Source organism: Aquarana catesbeiana, linkage group LG06, assembly GCF_042186555.1.
Source record: "Aquarana catesbeiana isolate 2022-GZ linkage group LG06, ASM4218655v1, whole genome shotgun sequence".
NCBI classification, from domain to species: Eukaryota; Metazoa; Chordata; class Amphibia; order Anura; family Ranidae; genus Aquarana; species Aquarana catesbeiana.
In genome coordinates, this window is record NC_133329.1 from 306,861,276 (window position 1) to 306,869,070 (window position 7,795).

At 44.3% G+C, this 7,795-nt stretch overlaps 1 pseudogene; it reads right to left on the reverse strand.

Annotated features, from left to right (window-relative positions):
* Positions 1–303: 303 nt before the first annotated feature.
* LOC141101854 (U2 spliceosomal RNA) lies at positions 304–436 on the reverse strand (annotated as a pseudogene).
* Between the last annotated feature and the right edge of the window lie 7,359 nt (positions 437–7,795).

Sequence of the window (7,795 nt, forward strand, 5' to 3'; positions counted from 1 at the left end):
ACAGCAGCCCCCACCCCAGGCAGGAAGGCATGAAATTCTGGAAGCTTGGTGAGAGCCCTTTGCCATCAGGTCTCACCATTGTTCCGTCCCACCTACCTAATTATATTCAGGAAATACTAGCCGCTTCCCCGGTGAGAGGAAGGGGAGCTAGTGTTCTCTCCCGAAAAACTGTCCGGAGCTAGAGCCGCCCCAATCTAGGCCAGAAGGCCAGGGACCCGACCCTTCAGCCGGACCCAGTGGTTCTCCATCCCCATCAGAAGGCTTCCCTTTCAGCTACGAACCATTCCAGGTCACCTTTACTCCAGCAGGTTTTGCATAGCAACCGCCATCCCATCTCTACTTCCCCATAGATCAGGGACGGAAGCCAGCGCCACCTCCTGGAAACTGATAAGAACAGATACTACACTTGATCTTAGCCAAAAGGCAGAGAAGGTGTATCAGACAGTATTATACAATGGGGTAGCATAGTCAAAGATTTCCAGATTAAACTGTTCATTTAGCAAGCCTCGAGGTTAAAAGGGCTTACTGTGAGCTACTTTTGACCAGCACATCCAGTTAAGGCTTTGCCACTGCCAATACATTTAATGAAGTTGGTCAGTTATTTGCTTAAAGTGGTTGTAAACCCTTACATATCCCCAGTGATGTGAATAGCCTCAGTTCATTCACAGAGATGAAACAAATCCTCCTACATAGGTTTTCTTGTTTTTCTGCAGCAATCTCTTCCCTACACCCCTTCAAAAGTGCAGTTTTGCATCTCTCAGGAGCAAAGAGGAGGGGCAGAGAGCTGCAGTTAGAGCTCTTATACACTGTGTGAGAGCTGATTGGAGGAAAGGGAAGGGAACCCCCCCCCCCCCCATACACTGCACAGGAACAAAGGAACATGCAGAGCTGTGTTTTGAATAGACAAGCTGTGTGCTGAGCTCCCTCCCCATCACAAATGTATCTCCTGTCAGGAAAACTTCTCAGAAGTGACTCATGCTGATAACAGAAGAAAGAAGCTGCAGAGAGTAATTACACTTAGAGCTTTGGAGATAGACAAGTAAACACCAAAGATATACAGTATCTCACAAAAGTGAGTACACCCCTCACATTTTTGTAAATAGTTTATTATATCTTTTCATGTGACAACACTGAAGAAATGACACTTTGCTACAATGTAAAGTAGTGAGTGTACAGCTTGTATAACAGTGTAAATTTGCTGTCCCCTCAAATAACTCAACACACAGCCATTAATATCTAAACCACTGGCAACAAAAGTGAGTACACCCCTAAGTGAAAATGTCCAAATTGAAAAATACATAGAATATTAGACAAGATATGTTGCTGAGCACGTGCACTCAACCTCTTTTGTCGACCATGGTGAGGCCTGTTCTGAGTGAAACCTGCTCTGTTATACTGCTGTGTGGTCTTGGCCACTGTGCTGCAGATCAGTTTCAGGGTCTTGGCAATCTTCTTCTAGCCTAGGCCATCTATGTAGAGCAACAATTCTCTTTTTTCAGATCCTCAGAGAGTTCTTTGCCATGAGGTGCCATGTTGAACTTCCAGTGACCAGCATGAGAGCGAAAACACCAAATTTAACACACCTGCTCCTCATTCATACCCAAGACCTTGTAACACTAAAAAGTCACATGACACCGGGGAGGGAAAATGGCTAATCGGGCCCAATTTGGACATTTTCACTTAGGGGTGTACTCACTTTTTTTGCCAGCGGTTTAGACATTAATGGCTGTGTGTTGATTTATTTAGAGGGGACAGCAAATTTACACTGTTATACGAGCTGTACACTCACTACTTTACATTGTAGCAAAGTGTCATTTCTGCAGTGTTGTCACATGAAAAGGTATAATAACATATTTACAAAAATGTGAGGGGTGTACTCACTTTTGTGAGATACTGTATATGTACCTCTGTATTTGCAATGTTCAGCACTCTGGTCACCTTTAAACTCACTCTTCACTAATTTGGAGGCAAGGGAGGTTGCTCTCCTGAATGTAAAGAGAGGAACCTCCGGAATCAAGCGACCCAAGGACGGGTCCATTGTCAACACATGTCAAAACTTAGAAACAATTTTTCTGATCTCGACATGCTGGTTGCAATATTTAGTGATAATTCTTAAGGGATTGTCTTCACTTGAGGGTTTGTGCCTCGTACGTGAAGTGGCTCGTCTGAAGGCTTTCTTCAATGAGGTGTGGGAGTAGCCCCTCTGCAGAAGCCTGTCACGCAGTCTGACAGCTTCCATAATGAAAGTATTGTCATCAGTACACTTCTGTTTTACTCTCAGGTACTGACTGTATAGATCTGTCTAAGGATTGTGGATGAAAGCTTGAAGCGTGTAATATGGTATTGCATGAAGTGGCTTTGCGGTACAGACTGCTGCAGAGGGCACCCCCACATCAAGAAAGGAGATCTTACTGGCACTAAAAGACATAGTAAATGTCAAATTGAATTAATTTTTATTAATTCTCTCCAGGCACAAGGATAGCAATTCCAGGGGCCATCCCACACGGCGAAAACAATATATATTGTTTATAATATAATACGATATAATTAATATATCTAAACCAAATCAAAAAGTGATTGGTATATATCAACAAGGCCTTGTCTGTCAGAAACATGTTCTCCCACTCCCCCAGGTACAGGTTTGCGTCGGATGGGGCACAGCATGTCCCCATCGCTACACCCTACACCTGAAGGTAGTGAGTGGGAGCCATTAAAGGTAAAAACGTTGTGATGTAAAATATAATCCAGAAGAGACAGGATTAACTCATTGTATCCCCAATCCTTGTCTCCTCTTTGTTAAATGTTGTGTTTAACCACTTCCCGACCGCCGCACGCTGATGTACGTCGGCAGAATGGCACGGCTGGGCAAATGGTCTTACAAATACGTCCATTTGAATTCCCCGCCGTGCCATTGCGCGCGCACGTGCTGGCCGGGATCTCCGTGAGTTGGGTCGCGGGTCCTGCGGACTCGATCGCCGCGGGGATACCTGCGATCGCCTCACGGAGAGGACGAATGGGGAGATGTTGATGTAAACAGCATCTCCCCGTTCTGCCTAGTGACAAGTGTCACTGATCACAGCTCCCTGTCATCGGGAGTAGTGATCAGCGTAGTGACACACACAGGCCATCCCCCCTACAGTTAGAATCACTCCCCTAGGACATACTTAACCCCTCCCCGCCCCCTAGTGGTTAACCCCTTCACTGCCAGTGTCATTTACACAGTAATCAGTGCATTTTTAATCGCACTGATCGCTGTATAAATGACAATGGTCCCAAAAATGTGTCAAAAATGTCCAACATGTCCGCCATAACGTCGCAGTCACAAAAAAAAATCGATGATCGCCGCCATTACTAGTGAAAAAAAAATGATTAATAAAAATGCCATAAAACTATCCCCTATTTTGTAAACGGTATAACTTTTGCGCAAACCAATCAATAAACGCTTATTGCGATTTTTTTTACCAAAAATATGTAGAAGAATACGATCGGCCTAAACTGAGGAAAAAAAATGTTTTTTTATATATTTTTGGGGGATATTTATTATAGCAAAATGTAAAAAATAATGCGTTTTTTTTTTCAAAATTGTCACTCTTATTTTGTTTATAGCGCAAAAAATAAAAATCGCAGAGGTGATCAAATACCACCAAAAGAAAGCTCTATTTGTGGGAAAAAAAGGACGTCAATTTTGTTTGAGAGCCACGTCGCACGACCGCGCAATTGTCAGTTAAAGCGACGCAGTGCCGAATTGCAAAAAGTGCTCTAGTCAGGAAGGGGGTAAAATCTTCCGGAGCTGAAGCAGTTAACAGCTGCCATTCCCTTGTCATGAGGAATGGAGCTGTATAAGGCTTCCACATCTATCGTCACTAAATATGCATGTTCATGTGCAGGTTGTCAATGATCTGGAGAAAATGAATGTATCTTTCACGTGTGACTGTAGGCATGCAACATGCGGTTTTAAATGTTTGTCACATCCTTGTGAATTTTTAGGAGAGAGTAAAATGTGGGCACAATTGGGAAGCTAGTTCTAATATATTCCCATGTGGTTTTATTGAAGAGAGGGGGTTTGTCCTCAGTTGGGGCAGACCACGTGTACTTTGGCCTATATGATTGGAATCCTGAAAAAGATGTAATGAAATAGTTGTGTCAATCTAAAGAGAAGAAAAAGGTGTACATATAGTCCAAGCAAGATAAACTTGGACAAACATACCTACAACATGAAGTAGCATCAAAATACCGGCAACCAGGCTAGGGAGGACACCAGTGTCCGGAGATGCTGGGAAATAGTCCAATCCCTGTTCATAGGGGAGGGTCACTGAGATCAGTAATTGTGAGGTAATGATTTAGACCAGGGGTCTCAAAGTACCGGCCCGTAGGCCAGGGACGATCCTAGGTGGGTGGCAGCGGCTGGGAGATTTCTCTCTCCACCTCCTCTCCCCCGCATGCTGCTGCAGCCCAGCACGCACAACACAGGAGAGCAGAGCGGAGGTAGGATCCGCCCATTGCCCCAGCCACCTAGTTTTATCGAGAAGTGCCCGCTATCGAATAGTGCCTGGGACGAACTGCGCATGCGGCGTACATCATACTACAACAGCTGATTTTACGTTCAGCTGTTGTGTCGGCGAGACGGCGTCTGCGCACAATAGCCAACTGAAGACATTTTTCAGTCAGATTGTGCCGAGGCACGTTCATGTTTCTTTGATGGCCAGTGCTGATCTAACATGAAGAGGGCAGATGTTTTCAAGGATGGCCACTGCTGCAAAGATGGAGGCAGAATTTTAAACATTTAGCTAGCTAAATAGGAAGAATAGCAGATAAAGATTTGTTTAGCATATTTGTTTGGGCATCATTAAAAATTCCACCCCCATCTTTACAGCACTGGCCATCATTGAAAACATCGGCGCCCTTCATGTTAAATTCCACCCCCCACCTACATGAACACTCCTCGGCAGCACGAGACACAATCTGACTGAAAAATGTCTTCAGCCAGCTATTGTGCGCAGACGCCGTCTCGCCAACACAACAGCTGATCGGAAAATCAGCTGTTGCTCTATTACGCATGCGCAGTTCATCCCGGGCACTATTCGATAGCAGGCACTTCTCAACAGAACACCGGCCCTGGATCCAGGGTCCTGCTGCCACCTCAGGGTGGAAGATTGTGGTGTTCTCAGGGTGCCCTGCCACTAGGCCTGTGATGAAGCCAGGACTTGACAGGAGGAGAGGACATGGGAGGCAGAATATCAGGCCACCAGCTTACTGCCAGCAGGAGAGATAAGTGAGCCATCACACAGAGGCTGAGCAAAGTCCTTAGTTGCGTGACTGGGGTTGAAATTTGTGAAGAGGGGGTATTTGTGACACATGTGATCAAAGAATGCCCTTTGATCACATTCAGAAGGGCCCCCTCACTCAAAGCGAAACAAATCGAAACATCAAAAAATACTGTGGTACATTCCCTTGTGGCCACTGTGGATACTGTAAATACATGGACACATGTAAAAACATCATTTTACATAATAGTGAAGACTTCAAACCGAAACACTAAACTAGCTGCCGCACGTCAGGGGTAGTTTATCTACTTACCTGCGACTGCGGCAGCTTTTATGTGGGGAAAACCAAATTAGAGTTTTGGCGTCGTATCTATCGACATGTCGCCAGTATCCAAAAACAGGATCCATTCCTCCCTTTGGGCAGGCACAGCGCCTCGATACACGGAGACAAGTGCCCAAAAATAAAATTTCTGCATTAGACCACATTGGCCCCACTTCATGGGGTGGTGACTACAACAAACTGTTATTGCAGACTGAATTAAAATGGATGTTTCTCTTGAAAGCCACCATAGCCCCCGGCCTTAATGAGGCCTTTAATTTTAGGCCCTACCTTCCAGGGTTTGAATCTGGAATCTGTGAGTTAGATCTTTAAGGCAATTACCGACGTATGGCCATTCACATTAATGTATCTGAGATAACTGTTTTGAACTCTTTTATAGCTGGCTATGCAGGGAAGATGCGTTTTTGCATTTACACATCCTAATCTGTCCCAAATATACACTGTCTAATCATAAATACCAATTTGAATAATTTAAATAATTTGAATAATTGAATAATTTAATTCTTCATAAGTTATTTCTTCCTAGTTCTGTGAATAACTTGGTATCAATTACTACATTGTCTATGATAATTATAAGGCTGTGTTCTCCCATTATCTGTATGATTTCATGTCTGTATATATTTTGCCATCATGTCTAGTACATCTTTTGTGTCCCCTGTGTTTTGCCAATCATGGGTTACTGTATTATCTCTTCTCCTGGTCTCGCATGCCCGGGTCTGGGTGTTCTTTGTTTTGCTCCCGGTGCACGGGAGTCCCTTGACGGTCTCCCCATTGGTTTTGGGAAGCTAGCCTGGGACGCCCCTTATTTGGCATGGATGGCTTCCTAGGAAGTCTCCACCGCTGTGCGCTCCAGCTTGGAGCGCAAGCGGCGCCATTTAGCGTGTCAGCGGCATGATGACGCGGGATGAGACCCTGTTCTTCTTGGGGCAGGCTCACGCCGCACTCCGTCTACCAGGACTCTGGTAGTTGTAGGTCGGAGGATTCCGCTGCACTACTCCTCCCATCTACTGCGCCAGCTGATGGCCATCACGATTAACAACGTGATTGGTCACCAGCTGTTTCATACTGGCCCATATAACAGCTCTTCAGGTCTCTCTGTAGATGTTGAAGGAGCACATGGGTAATGTGCAGCACACTCTATCTACTCCTATACCTCTCAGGTATGTTGTACCACTATCACCTTATCAGTAGTATACCCTAACTTCATAGCTCCAACTCAGCTGTTAGGATGGTCATTTAGTGCTTTATTTATCGTTTGTGCACTTTGAACAGACTATTATAACTATACTGTTCTATACCTCTAATTCAGCTAGACCGGCCCAGCACAAGCATGAGCTATCTGGCTCCACTGGCTTGAGTCCTCATAGCGAAGCAAGTTTTGCCCTGTTTATGGCCCTAAGACTGTTGTGCCCTGGAGATAGCTCTTCCTAGTACCCCTGTTTGGTTGGACCATCCTATTCCTTTCAGATCAGTTATGTATGAAGTGTCTTACTATGTTATTAAGTTATAAGTATTAAGTTATTTATCCATTTTTCTGATAACACATGTTATGTCAAATCGATGTATAGTGTTATCAGCTGAAACAGTATTAATTTCTATTACTTTATATTAATATTGTACTATTGTATACTTTCTTTATTGTAGAAAATCCCATCTGAACCAATAACTAAACCTCTGAAGAAGTCCATCCTGCACCAGGACAGTGACCAGCTCATACAACTGTATCATATTGGGTATCAGATATTGTTTTTATGTATCATGCACTTTTTCCATATGTTTACTATTGTGATTCTTTATAAATGTATACCTTTTATATACCCAGTGCTTTAGTCTGTCTATTAAAGACCCTAAGGGGTTTGTCCACCGTGCCTTTTGGTACCAAGTGTTTTGCTATTTGTTCTAATTTTGGGTCAGACAGACCAAATCCTATTCACACACAGTCCAACCCCTCCTCTAATGTTTGTTTGCCTTTATGAAGAAGACCCAGAGAGAAGGTCTAAATCAGGGTTCTCAAACTCAAATTACCTGAGGGCCACAGGACAAATTTTCACATCCAATGGGGGCGCATGAAAACTGTCCTTTCCCCCAGCATTGGTGTTAGCGGATGCACTATTAACCCCCAGCACTGGTGTCAGCGGACACAATATTAACCCCCAGCACTGGTGTCAGCGGACGCAATATTAACCCCCAG